The sequence below is a fragment of the Macrotis lagotis genome, chromosome X, assembly GCF_037893015.1.
Source record: "Macrotis lagotis isolate mMagLag1 chromosome X, bilby.v1.9.chrom.fasta, whole genome shotgun sequence".
Classification (NCBI taxonomy): domain Eukaryota; kingdom Metazoa; phylum Chordata; class Mammalia; order Peramelemorphia; family Peramelidae; genus Macrotis; species Macrotis lagotis.
In genome coordinates, this window is record NC_133666.1 from 48,791,040 (window position 1) to 48,805,433 (window position 14,394).

Consider the following 14,394-nt stretch of genomic DNA (forward strand, 5'->3'; position numbering starts at 1 on the left):
CTATCTCTATCTAATCTATAGATTTTGTTTGTCCATCCATCTATCCATTTATCTACCTATCCATCCACTCCCATCCATTTATCTGTCTCTGAATCTAAGCATCTGTCCATCCATCCATTCATCCATCCATCTATGTATCTATCCACCTCTCCATCAATCTCTATCTCTGTAGCTCATCTATCTAATCCATCTATTCACCCATTCATTCGTCCATTTATCTACTTATCTATTCACCTCTCCATCCATATATCTATAGCTATCTCTTTATCTAATCTATATGTACTCATTCATCCATCCATCTACTTTTCTATCCACTTGTCCATCCATTTCTCTCTTTCTCTGTTTCTCTCTCTCTCTCTCTCTCTCTCTCTCTCTCTCTCTCTCTCCCTCTTTCTCTCTGTCTCTCTCTCTGTCTCTCTCTCTGTCTCTGTCTTTATCTCTGTAGGTTATCTATCCATCCATCCATCTACCTATCAATCCCTGTCTATCTATCTATATTTCTCTATCTAGGTAGCTAATGTATCTAAACTAGCTATCCCTCCTCCATCCAGCCATCCTGCCAGCCATCTTTCTACCTCTTTGTGTTTTTCATGTCTGTCTTTCTGTCTGTCTAGATCTATTTATCTACCTCTTTATCTCTCATCCATCTGTATGTCTGTGTCTGTATCCATGTCTGTGTCTCTATCTGTATAATTTATCTCTCTTATCTATCCATCCATGCATCCATCCATGCATCCATCTCTCTCCATCCATGCATCTATCCATGCATTCATCCATGAATCCATCCATGCATCCATCTATGCATCCATCCACTCATCCATCTCTCTCCATCCATGCATCTATCCATGCATCCATCCATGCATCCATCTCTCTCTGTCCATGCATCCATCCATGCATCCATCTCTCCATCCATGCATCCATCTATGCATCCATCCATGAATCCATCCATGCATCTATCCATGCATCCATCCATGCATCCATCCATCTCTCTCCATCAATGCATTCATGTATGCATCCATCCATGCATCCATCCATCTCTCTCCACTGATGCATCCATGCATGCATCCATGCATGCATCCATCCATGTCTCTCCATCGATGCATCCATGCATGCATGCATCCATCCACGCATCCATCCATCTCTCTCCATTGATGCATCCATGCATGCATCCGTGCATGCATCCATCCATCTCTCTCCATCGATGCATTCATGCATGCATCCATCCATCTCTCTCCATCGATGCATTCATGCATGCATCCATCCATGCATCCATCCCTCTCCACTGATGCATCCATGCATGCATCCATCCATGTCTCTCCATCGATGCATCCATCCATGCATGCATCCATCCACGCATCCATCCATCTTTCTCCATCGATGCATCCATGCATGCATCCATCCATGCATCCATCTCTCTCCATCCAATCTCAATGCTGGACTTTAGAAAATCTTTCCGGCGCCGTGGCTGCGTTTCGACTAGATACCTGTAGGGGGCGGCGCGAACTCTCCCAGCGCCGCCTTCTCCCCCTCCTCCTCCGCCTCCTCCCGATCACGTGAGCGGCCTCCTGGTCCCCGTCCTTCCCACTTCCGGCCGGGGCATCACCCGGAAGTGCGAGGGACTTGGGGAGGGGCGGCTGCAGCGGCGGCCGGAGGGGAGGGGACAGGAGGAGGGAGGAGGAGGAGGAGCTGGGGCTGGAGGGGAGTCGGTGTTGGTGTCGGTGTCGGTGTGGAGGTGCCGCCGCCGCCGCCTTCTCAGGGTGTGAGGGGGCGCCGGGTCCAGCGGGCGGCCCCTCAGTGCCGGAGCTTCGGCGAGGTGCGGATGTGAGACTAGGTGAGCCCAGCGTGCCCCCCGGGCCGGGGCAGGTGCGCTCCCCTGGGCGGGCTGGGGGGCCCTGCTGAGTGCTCGGGAGCCGGAGGGGCCCCGGGGTCCCTGCCCCACCCCCTCCTCCGACTTCGGCTGCCGGGGATCCCGGCCACTGGGGGGGGGGGGTGCGGCTGCCGCCTGCGGGGCAGGATCCCGAAAAGAGGAGGCGGCGGGCCGTTCGGCTGTGGGTCCGAGATCCCAGCTTCCTATGGCAGGGCATGCACGCCGCGGATTGCCGGTGATCGCGCCCTTGCCCGTGGAAGTGGGACTTCTCGGAGTTACCGCCTTGCCGGGACCCCAAGCCCCGAGATCGCTCCCGGCTCCCGGGCCCCGGCTCTCCTGGCCCTCGGTCAGCTTTTACGGCTACTGCCCGAAGCTCAGAGCAAGCTGGGAGGGAGAGAGGAACACCGGCCTTGCTGCAATCAGGTTCCCCCGCCGGGCTCCGCTTTCAAACTTCTCTGGTAGCTCTTCGGCAGGCAGCGCTCGCAGCTTATTGCGACTCCGCCAAGTATTGCGACTCCGCCAAGTGCTCTAGGTGATGAGGCCGGTTGGGGAATTAGAAAGGAGGCCGCCACTGAGGGAAGCTAGCTTTTGGGTAACTCAGCCCTAGCCGGGACAGCAACCTCGGATTGCCACAGAAGACTGAGTCACGGGGAAAGCTAATCTTGGCCTTCCTTTAGAACCTTTTGAGTTTTGCTCTTCCGATTTCAAAATATCCTGCATCTCTTTACAGGTTCTGTCTGGTATAGTAAGGGAGAACACTGGATTGGAAGTCGGAAAACCTGAATTCCAATCCCCACTCTGCCACCAATTTTGTGACTTTCTGATGCCTCAGTTTCTTTCATTTTATAAATCATAACCTCCCTGAGTGGGATCCATTGAAAACTGGGATTTTTGTGGCCCCCTACAATTTTGGAACACACCTAATCGGGGCAAAGAGTTCCTAATAATTTCTTTTCTGTCTTCTTCATTGGTTGAGAATTCACCCTTTTCATTTTTGATGTTTAATTTTCTTTCATTCTTTTTAATTTGGTTAGCTAATGGCTTAGTTTTTTCCCTAATTTTAATTTGTTAATCTTTTTCTTTTCAATTTTCTTAATCTCTTATTTTATTTTCAAAGTTGAAGTGACTGGTTTTCGAGTCATTTTACTTTCATGTCCAGTTCATTGACTGCTCATTCATTTGCTGATGAACATGTATAGTGATATTTTATTTTCCTCTTAATACTACTTTGACTGAATCTCCTTATCTACAATGAAATCAATTGTTTCTCTGATTTGTTCTTTGACTGTGCTTTTTCATCCATTCCTGTTAGATGCCTTTTTTTCCTTTAAGGGTTGCAAAACAGTTTACATAGTCTTGGTTCTCAAGCAGCTTAATTATGTGCCAGTGAAGCAAAACCTGATGTAACAACAAGATTCTTCACTGTTGTCAATTATATCAATACAGGGAAACACGGCTTAGGTAGTTCCTGTAGAGCATTCGCTACATTCGTTATTTAACAAAGAAAGATATCATAGTGATGTAGTGTTGTATGTTACACATATGCAATCGTGACTCTCAGAGTTACCCTATGGTGTCATTATTACTGGACAATAAAGTTTAAATCTCATGGAAACTCAGACCAAAAAGGGAGAAAAACACAACAATACTCCTCATACTAAAGAGCTGCTTTTAAAATATTGCTTTGAATATTGAAGTTTTCTGAAATCACTGAACTCCTTTTAAGTAATCCCATAATTCAGTCCCCCCAACCCTTCCATTCTTCATCCTCAGGGTTTCCATTTTTTCTTTCTTCTCCCAGTTTTGACTGCTTCCTCTAGTGCATTTTACATATCTTATTTTTATGTAGTTGTTGCACAGAGCCTGAGCTCTGTTTTCTAGGTAACTTAACATTAACATTAACTAATTCTCCAAAGGGCCACCAGCCTTCTGCATTTTGGCATAAAAAGTTGTTTTTCATTGTAGAGTTCTCTCCAGAAGGACTGAAATTGATTCCAAATAGAGAACAAGAATAAACCCTCACTATGACTTATGCTTCTGAAACAGCTCCAGGCGAGATATTACAATTTTATATCCTCTGTTATAACTCCTTTTATCTAAATATTAAAGCACTTGACAAACATTAATTAGGTTTCCTGACCTGTCAGTGAAGGAAAAAGATTCCATTGGCAAGTGGGGAAGCAGGTTATGAGGGGTAAAGTTTTGCCTCAGGTAAGCCACACACACTTCTTGGAAGAATTGGGCATGGCATTGAAGTTTTGACTCATCCTTCTCACTACTTAACCACTATACACGTTTCTTTTGTTAAGAAGGAATAAGCCCGTTTTGCCATAATCTTTTTGTGGTCTATGTGATCCAAGAGCAAGTTTCATTTTTAGTCCATGGCTGTTTCTTAACTGTTACATAGGACTCTGATTCTGTGATCATTTGATATAATCTTAGCAGTGCAAGCATTTTTTGGGTGTTTTATCAGAGTGACAGAATCCAGTGTTTTCTGGTCTATAAAAATGTTTCTAGTTTTTGATCCATTGACTTTGTGGATTGAGCTAACTTTTTCCAGGTGAGCTCTAGAAGGCCCTTGAAAGTTTGTTTTGGGATTATAACACATTTTCTTTCTTAAAGGAAACAGTCATTTTTATCTCCATTCTTCTTTATCTAGCTGCAAGTTTCTTCCATCTGGGCTTAGTTAGACTCATGTAAGTGCAGCTTAGAAAGGGAAATTCAGATTTTATAAACTTAAAAAAACAACAGCTTAACCTTGAGGTGGAAAATGAGAACCTTGGCATATAAGTCTTTTACCAATCAATACATTTAAAATGTTAATTAGGATAAAAGGGACATTTCATATCTCAGTACAGGTGTTTTAGCAGAGCTAACTGCAATGATATCGTTTGAAAGATGATTGATTTATTTTAACAATGATTTTTTTAAAAGGTATTTTATGTAGGTATCCACAATATGACTTTTTTCCCACATTCAATTTTTATTGTTCCTCAATTTCATGTAAACAAAAATTAACAATAGTTTTTTTTAATTTGGCATTCCAAATTCTCTCCCTTTCCCTTCCTTTAGAAAGCAAGCAATTTAATACAGCTTATACTTATATAGTCATGCAAAACATTTTTATATTACACATGTTGCAAAAGAAAACATGCCAAGAAGAATAATGTTAAAAAAGTTTGCTTCAATCTGTATTCAGACACCATTAGTTCTTTCTCTGGATATGGATAGCATTTTCACCATAATTGTTTTTGAGTTGTCTTAGCTCACTGTATTTCTGACAATAGCTTAGTCAGATTGTTGTATAGTATTGCTGATCCTGTGAACAGTGTTCTTTTGGTTCTGCTCATTTCACTTTGCATCAGTTTAAGTTAAATTTTTCCAGGTTTTTCTGAGAGCATTATGCTCCTCATTTCTTATAGCACAAAACTTTCATCATAATCATATCACAATTTATTCAGTCATTCCCCAGTCAATGGGCATCCCCTTGATTTCCAATACTTTGATATACTTTTGTACATATAGTTCCTTTTCCTTTTTCTTTGATCTCTTAGGGATACAGATCTAAAAGTTGTATTGCTGAATCAAAGGGCCTGCAGTTTCGGCATTATTCCAGATTGCTCTCCAGATTAGTTTGATCAGTTCAAAACTCTGTCATCAATGCCTTAGTGTCTCGATTTTTCCACATCCTTGCCAACATTTATCATTTTACTTTTCTGCCCTATTAATCTGATAGGTTTGAGGTGGTACCTCAGAGTTGTCATAATTTACATTTCTCTAATCAGTAGTTATTTAGTTTTTTTTTTTAGATGCATGCCGTTAGCAGCTGTATGTAGTTGCCATTGACAGTGAGTGTAGCATGGTAGCTTCCTGAGGTATACTCAATTGGTAGCAAAAAGAACTTAGAGCTGGAAGACACCTTTTTGGTGTCTTCTTCGAGGCAGCTGGAAGTCACAGTAGATAATAGAGTGCTGGGCTTGGACTCAGATCTGAGCTCAAATCTAACTTCAGACACTTACTAGCTCTATGACCTTGGTCAAATCACTAAATCTCTGTTATTGTTTCCTCAACTGTAAAATGGGAAAAATAATACTTACGTCCTAGAGTTGTTGTAAAGTTCAGATGAGATAAAATTTGTAAGGCATGTAACTCCTAATGCCTGCCACAAAATAAATGTTTCTTTTCACTCCCCTCTAAGACCTCATTTTTCTGGATGAAAAACCATATTGCTGAGAAGGGTGAGTGACTTATTCAGGACCACAGACAGTATTTCAGGTGATTTAAGGAGTCAAGAATACTTAGTTCTAAATTGTGGCTAACTTGCAGGATGTTAGGGAACTCATTTGGTTCATCCCAAAATCACAGATTTCCAAGTAGAAACTGCTGGGAGACTGAATTCCAACTGTGTCATAGACAGTAGCTATGGAACTCTGAATAAATCATTTAATCTCTCTCAGCCTTACATTCCTTTTCTGTGAATTGGGGATGAGTTTAGCATCTACCTCACAAAGTTGTTGTGAGAATTAAATGAGTTAACATATGGGAAATACCAAGTGCTAATATAAATGCTGGCTATTATTACTGAGTTTCAGATAGTCACAAAGCATTTATTAAGCACCTTCAGTGTCTGGCACTGGCACTACAAGGAAAGCCAAAAGGCAGTCTCTGCTTTTGAGAAGCTCACAGTTTAATAGGAGAGACAAATATATACAATCAAGATCCATTTGGTATCAGTGATGGATAATCAGTAGGAGGGAGACACTAGAGTTAAGGGAACATGGAAAAGGCTTCTTTTCTTTTTTCTTTTTTGGCTAGGCAATGGGGTTAAGTGGCTTGCCCAAGACCACATGGCTAGGTAATTATTAAGTGTCTGAGGCTGGATTTGAACTCAGATACTCCTGACTCCAAGGCCAGTGCTCTATCCACTGGGCCATCTAGCCACCCCTGGCTTTTTTTCTTGTAGAAGGAATCTAGGAGGTACAGATGAGGAGGGGGACAATGAAAATACCCAGAGAGAGGAGATGGAAATGGCAAGGAGGCCTTGTTATCAGATGGCAGTATATATAGGGGTGAGTAAAATGTCAGAAGACTGGGAAGCTAGGAAGTGGCTTTATGAAAGGCTTTGCATGCCAAACAGATCCTGGAGGTGATAGAGAAACATTAGAGTTTATTGAATTGGGGGTATGGTTGTATTGGTCAAGGGCAGAGTGGTCAGAACTGTGCTTGAGGAAAATTTACTTGACAACCCAGTACAGGATGAATTATAGTGGGGAGAGATTTGAGGCAGGGAGACCCACCAGCAGACTGTTTCAGTATTCAGGGTGGGCAGTAATGAGGGTCTGAACCAGGGTGGTGCCTGAATGAAGATAAAATTAGTTTTGTTGAAAAAGATCCAGAGACTGTCATTACTACTGAGCTTGGACTCTGTGAGAAGTGGGAGATGGAATGAGTAGGAGAGGAAAGTATTTGAGATTAAAGCAAATTTATTAACTTTGGAGCAAACATTCAAGAGAATACAGGAATGGGATGGGTAGCTGTAGAATGGGATATGGCTGGGAAGGATTGGGTAGGTAAAGGAGATAAGGGGGCAGGCAAATGGAGACCAAGGATGGAGAATGGGATTTGAACAATGACAGCCCAGATTTTTGAATCATTAAGCCGAAAGGTATCAATTTGTCAATCATTGAAGAATGAGTTCTGGTAGGTTTTCCTAAGCCTTTGGCCCTCAGGGTGGAGTCCTCTAAGGCTAGTGAGGCAGCTAGATGTCACAGTAGCTAATAGAATTGCTAGGCTTGGAGTCAGAAAGATCTGAGCTCAAATCTAACTTCAGACATTTACTAGCTTTGTGACCTTAGTCAAATCATTTAACCTCTGTCTCCATTTCCTCATCTGTAAAATGGGGATTATAATAACACCCATCTCCTAGAGTTGTTGTGAAGTTCAGATGAGAAAATTTGTAAAGCATGTAACTCCTAATGCCTGCCACAAAGTAGACACTTCAAATAAATATTTCTTTCATTTCCTTCCCCTCTAAGAGCATTTAACAGTTCAGTCAAATGGCCCTGTGGGAAGTCTACATGCAAGTCAAGCCAGGCAGCCACCAGAGGAAGCACAATGAGGTGGTGCTTCTGTACCTGGACAGATAAGGAATGGGGAGAGGGGGTAGTTGGAAGGACTTATTCTCTCTATGTATCCATCAGAGCAATCCAACCTCAGGAGATAGACAGATAGATTGATCGTAGTGTGGAGGTACATTATGGTCTACAGGATAGAAAGCTGATTTTAGGCATCTAGAAGAAGACCTATGTTGAAGTCTTGCCTCTGAATGAAGTGAGTTTTGGGTCCTAAGTAAGTTATGTAACCCTCAGTGTCCCACAGCTGTCTAAGGCCATAAATTTCAGAGTAGGTACTGATCTGCACTGACCAAAAGTTTCTAGATTGGTGAAATCACGTTTGCTGCTAACACAAACAACTCTAGGGAAGTAATACTCTGAAGCACTTTTCATTGATCTATAACAAAGTCAACCAAAGTGCCTTTGTTATGTAAATCAGCAAGTTCAGGATATCCTAATCTTTGTAGGATCCAACATTTACAAATGAACTAGGCTTTAGGGGCCATCTAGTCCAGCCACTTGATTTTACAGAAGAAACTGAGACAGAGAAACTAGGACTCAAAGAAGTTATCAGTAACAAGATAGTAAGTAAAGGTGGGATTTGAACCCACAGTCTCTTCATGAGTTATTGTATGATTGAATTCTAAGGTAAACTGAAAGCTAGACTAAGACATTGTTATGTTTTACATCACACAGCTTAGTTTTATATCTGAAGACAAGATAACCTTTTATGGAGTCAAGGCAACCCTTGAAATGCAGGCCTGCTGGCTATGATGCTTATCCCACATATGAGCCTTAGCAGTATAGGGCCTATAGTTGAATGCTACTTTGTAAATGAGTATTAGTATTTTGATTTATTTTGTGAATTTGGTGTGAATGAGGCCAGAGCCATGGTCTTAGGCCTTGTATGGGCCCCATAGTTTCGCAACAAGAAAATCATGAAGGAGGACTGGTGTGCTGGGGGTTTGGTGGGACAGGGTCTGACCTATGTTTCTTTGGAGGAGTTGACTAGAGCAGTGTTAGAGAAGAGTCACATAACTCAACTGTGCCTTTAGAGTTGGGTTTTTTAAATTTAAATTTATTTATTATTCCAACTATATGCAAAGATAGTATTTTCAACATTCATTTTTTGGTAAGATTTCGCCACATTTTTCTCCCTCCCTTCCCTTTCCCTTCCCCTTGACAACAAATAATCTGATATCTATTCAACATACTTCCATAGTAGTCATGTTGTGAAAGATGAATGAGAACAAAAGGAAACAAAAAACCACGAGAGGGTAAAAAAACATAAAGCAAATTTTTAAAATGGAAAATAGTATGCTGTGATCTGCATTCAAACTCCATAGTTCTTTCTCTGGATGTGGATGGTATTTGATTATTACACTGCTTGAAGAGAGCTAAGTCCATCTTAGTTGACTATCACACAGTGTGGCAGTTAAAATGTACAGTGTACTCCTCATTCTGTTTACTTCACTCAGCATCAGTTCATGTAAGACTTTCCAGGCTTTTCTGAAATCTTCCAGTTCATGATTTTTTTTTTTTTAGGTTTTTGCAAGGCAAATGGGGTTAAGTGGCTCGCCCAAGGCCACACAGCTAGGTAATTATTAAGTGTCTGAGATCGGATTTGAACCCAGGTCCTCCTGATTCCAGGGCTGGTGCTTTATCCACTGTGCCACCTAGCTGCCCCTCAGTTCATGATTTCTTGTGAAACACTAGTAATCCATCACATTCATATGCTACAATTTGTTCAGCCATTCCTCAGCTAATTGGCATCCTCTCAATTTCCAATTCTTTGCTGCCACAAAAAAAGATGCTATAAATATTTTTGTACATGTAGGTCTGTTTCTCTTTTTTATGATCTTTTTTTGGGGTACAGGCCTAGTAGTGGTATTGCTGGATCAAAGGGGATGCACAGTTTGATTGCTCATTGGACTTAGTTCCAAATTGCCCTACAGAATAATTGGCTCAGTTCACAACTCCACCAACAATGCATTAGTCTCCTAGTTTTTCTATATCCTCTTCAACATCAGTCATTTTCCCTTTTTGTCATATTGGCCAATCTGATAGATGTGATGTGGTACCTCAGTTATTTTAATTTACATATCTCTAATCTATAGTGATTCCTATGACTTAGCTTTAATTTCTTCATTTGAGAACTGCCTGTTTAATATCCTTTTATCATTTATCAATTGGGGGATAATTTGTATTCTTAAAAATTTGACTCAGTTCTCTATATATTTTGGAAATGAAGCCTTTTTTAATAGTTGACATTTATATGGCTATTTTAGTTTTGCAAAGCACTATATGTGTATGTTTTTGTTTTTTAGGTTTTTGCAAGGGAATGGGGTTAAGTGGCTTGCCCAAGGCCATACAGCTAGGTAATTATTAAGTGTCTGAGGCCAGATTTGAACTCAGGTACTCCTGCCTCCAGGGCCGGTGCTCTATCCACTTAGCCACCTAGCTTCCCCCATTAGCTTATTTTTAATTTTTTTTTGTTTTGATAGTTTTGTTTTTATTTTCTTTGTTCATACATTATCTTATTTAGCTCATTTACATGTCACACTTGATTCTGGATAATGTTTCTTTACTTGTTTAACTATTTGGTCAGACCATTGCCTGGTGCCCTAGACTAGATGGTAAGCTCTTTGAAGACAGAGTGCTTTATTCATCTTTGTATTCCACTACATTCCAATAGATGAATATTGAATGAATGGAGAAATTATACTGAACATAATATTAATGATGCTTTCAGAAGCTGGTCCTAGTCTGCTATTTGAACCACTTTGCTGCACCTCCATCGGACTACAGAGAGCCCATTGTGCATTTCCAAGCAGGAGAATGACATGTTGAAAACCACTTTTTAGGAAGATTAATCTGGTAGCCATATTCAGGAAGGAATAAGGGGAGAAGGACTAGAGTCATAGAGGCCAGCTAGGGAGAAAAGAATTAAGATCCTGGTGAGAGGAAATAAGTCCCAAAAGTTTCTGTTGCAGTGCAAGCATTTTTTCTTAGAAGGATCAAGTGTAGCTCTTCTAGCAAGTTAAACTCTAAGCTAATGAGAGATGAGACAGTAGAGATGATTAGGAGAAGGCCCATTGGGGTAGGAGGCAAGAGACTTGGAGTAAATAGTTTCTAAGTGTCTTTTCAACCATTTATAAGACTTTAGGAGAATTGTAACTTTGGATGGTTGGATGATCTCACTGAGAAAGAGTTTAAGATAGTGTTTGAGTTAAGAAAGGGTTTAAGATAGTATTTAAAAGATAGTTTGAGATAATGTTTAAAAGATTTGGAGGACAGGGAGGAGGGGTGGGAAACTAGCTGTTCAACTTGATCTGTGACTGAATCTGGTTCTCTTTGACCTCAGATGACAGAACTAGGAATGGGGTGAGAAAGTTGTAGGAAGGCAGATGTGTTACAGGAAGAACATAACATTGGAAATGTAGAATGGTCTTCCTAAGGAAGTAGTGACTTGCCGGTCACTAGAGGTCTTCAAACAAAGGTTAGATGTCTCATAGAGGAGTGTGGTATCTCATAGAGGAATTTTGTGTCATCTGTTAGAGTTATGTATAACTAAGGATTAAATGTCAGCTAGGTGGCTCAGTGTATAGGAAGACGAGTTCAATTTCAACCTCAGACACTTAGTAGCTTTAGACCTTGAGCAAGTCACTTCACCTCTGTTTGCTTTAATCCACGAGAGACGGCAAACCACCCCAGTATCTTTGCCAAAAGAATCCCATGGGGTCATGAAAAGTCAGACAGAACTGAACAACACTAAAGGGTAAAATAGGTAGAGTTAATAACTGAAATTTTTCTTGCCTGTCTGGCTTTGGTATTGACTAGCAGCCTGACTTTAGACTCAGTGTCCTGATGTATAAAATGAAGGGTGGGATCCATTTGATTGACAAAGGTCCCTTTTCACTGTAAAATATATGGTTCTCAAGTCATGTATCTTTCACAACTGGATTTTGTCATTGTTCTGTAGAAATGTTGATGTTATGGGGGCTTGTTTTGTATCTTGCTTTCCTGAAGCAACTAGTTTCTTTGCTGATTCACTAGAATTTTTTAAGTTAATCATTATGTCACCAGCAAGTAAAGATCCTTTGGTCTGAGAGGGTTTTGCATATTAATCTTTTTTTACTTCTGTGGGAAAACCCTTGGGTAAAGTCAAATACCCATTTGATTAGAAAATAGGCAGATGTCTGTGTACTTGTTTTTTAAACTTCACTGTTTACTGGAATTGGCTGGTCCTACCTGATAAGCTTTTGCTCCTGCTCTGTGAAGACAGCTGTGTTTGTATAAGTTAATGATAAATGTTGTTAATACAATATCTTCTACTCAAGACTCTGCAAATACCGTTCTCCAAAGTACCCTGAAATCCACAGCAGTTTGGGATGTAAATTGTTGCTGGTACAAGGCAAATCTGTACCTCTATCCCATGTACAGGCAGAGAGAACAAGGTGGAGCTTAAGTTTGGGTTTTATATCATAAAGCACAGACTGGCTTGAGCATTAAGGGGCCATCTAGCCCACCCCTTCATTTCACAGAAAGTGAGAAAAGTAGGGCTTCCCTAGGGGATGCAGCTCACCCAGTTCTTTTGGTAGCTGACCAATGTCCTTTCCATTTAGCTTTACCATACAGACTCACTGAAGACTCTATGAGGCTGGCATCAGTTGGGGATCATATAATGCCTTTCTTCTGAGAGGAAATCTTCAGATTCTTCACAAACAATTGTTCCAGGACCTTTTTCGAAAAACTGCTCAGGACTGGGCTTATCTCCATGGATAATTGCAAGATTGTTAATAAATTGGCTCTTGTGGTGTATTTTGTGCCTTTTGTATTTCACATAGGTACAAAAAGCCATGGATTTGAACTGGATTTCTGTAGCCATTGGGCAAAATTCAAGAAAGAGTTGTTTTTTCCCTCTGTTTTAGTTCTTCTTTCCCCAGCTTCCAGTTCTTTCCTTCCCCCCTGGTTGGTGCTAACCTTCTAGCTCTGAAATGACTTTCTCTTCTTTTTGTCTCTCATTAAGGTTTCCTTCTCTGGCTCCCTTCCCCCAGTAGAGAACAAGCTCTTGGAGGCCAGGCCCTGCCTGACAAATAGAAGGCACTTAGTGGAATTGACTTGTTCCATGATAACCAAGTAAAGGGAATGAAGTGCCTCTCTACCTGAAGACTTCTCTGGGCCACTGCTACAATACATTTTTCCCTATGAAAAAACCCACGGAATTAACTCAAAATGAGATTACAGTTTTTGCCTAATTCACCTTCAAGAGAAAACATACTGGGACCTGTCTTTGTTGAAAGAGACTTTCTCTTGGGGAGGCTAGGTTGCATAGTGGATAGAGCACCGGCCCTGGAGTCAGGAGTACCTGAGTTCAAATCCGGCCTCAGACACTTACTAATTACCTAGCTGTGTGGCCTTGGGCAAGCCACTTAACCCATTGCCTTGCAAAAACTAAAAAAAAAAAGAAAGAAAGAAAGAGACTTTCTCTATGGACCGGGTAGATTTAAACTCTCTGGGACTCAGTTTCCTCATCTCTGAAAAGAGACTTGAACTAATGATTTCCACGGTCCATATTCCACTCTTACTCTTCCCTTTGTTCCCCCCCCCCCAGTCTCAAAATAGTGAAATTTTCTCTCCAGTTAAAGACCAAACCTCAAATTTCCTTCTCTAGTTATCTCCTTCCCTCCCACTTCAAAGCTGCTAGTGCTTGGCCTCCTCCCTTCTTTGAACTCTTCAGAAGTTTTCTTGCCATCTTATGTTAGAATTTGTATTTTCTCTATCTGTGACCATGCCTTCCTTTTTGGAGGGCAGGAACAGTGTCTTGTATTCCCTTTTGTATCCTCACCAGCACCAAGCACAGTGTCTTCAACAGGATTGTCTTCTCGCTACATGTTTATTGACAACTGTTGAATTATTCTGTAACTGAAATATATTTTGACTTGATAAGACCCGACAACTGAGTCATAGATGTGAGGCTAAATAACAATATTCTTTTTCATGTTATTTTAGTTCTTTGGATGAAAAGAATTTATAACATTCTTACTCTGGGAAGAATAACAGGACACAGATCTCAAGGAATCTTAGAAGGGCTAAGGATGAGATCAGGCTTTTCTAAGCTTTTGAGGTGGTAAGTGGTCAGGAAGGTGTTACCTGCCTGACCACTTTGGTAGCTTGAGATGAAGGGAATATTTCTCTCAGCAAAGGAATATAGGTTGCAAATCACCATCTTGCCCTAGGCAGACTTGTAGTCAGCTTTTTTTTTTAAACCTTGGAACTGAAAAGCGGGCTTTCTTAAAACAAAAAACTTGTCCCCCGCTATAGCCATCCTAGCTTAACAGTATAAAATGCTTTCCTAGTATACTCGTCTTAATCAAGTTTAGGGTAAATCATGCGTGCTTTTCCCTTATCTTG

The 14,394-nt window shown here is 41.2% G+C and overlaps 1 protein-coding gene across 1 annotated transcript in view; it reads left to right on the forward strand.

The window, feature by feature from the left end:
- The first annotated feature begins 1,726 nt into the window (after positions 1-1,726).
- Positions 1,727-14,394, forward strand: part of ATP7A (ATPase copper transporting alpha) — a 116,198-nt gene continuing 103,530 nt past the window's right edge. The window contains exon 1 of the mRNA XM_074205999.1: positions 1,727-1,831. The gene's annotated coding sequence lies outside the window, so the exon portion shown is untranslated. The remainder of the gene's footprint in view (positions 1,832-14,394) is intronic.